We start from the raw sequence: 350 nt of genomic DNA, 5'->3' as shown, positions 1-350 counted from the left end.
CTCTGCCGGATGCGCGGCCGGGGGCTGCTCCGGCGTCGCGGCAAGTGCCGGGGACGAGCCGGGCGGTGTTGAAGCAAAAGGGCTTTTTGCAAAACCACCTCCAAGCTGGTAAGAAAAGGGACGTAAGAGCGTTTCCCAACCCTGGCAGGTCTCCTCCTCGGGGCTTTTTGGCTCTGACGCGAGGACAACAACTCTCTTGTGAAGTTGCGTCATTATACACTGGATCCGAGGAGGGAGAGCAGCACAGATGCAATGTTTCAGCACAGAAAAACAAGGGAAGGGTGGACACCTGTGCCTTGTCCCTGCGAAGGGCGAGATGGAAACCAGCGCGAGCCTCTCCGCTGACACTC

The sequence above is a fragment of the Fulmarus glacialis genome, unplaced genomic scaffold, assembly GCF_000690835.1.
Source record: "Fulmarus glacialis isolate BGI_N327 unplaced genomic scaffold, ASM69083v1 scaffold37983, whole genome shotgun sequence".
Lineage (NCBI taxonomy): Eukaryota > Metazoa > Chordata > Aves > Procellariiformes > Procellariidae > Fulmarus > Fulmarus glacialis.
Note: the sequence above shows the minus strand (reverse complement) of the source record.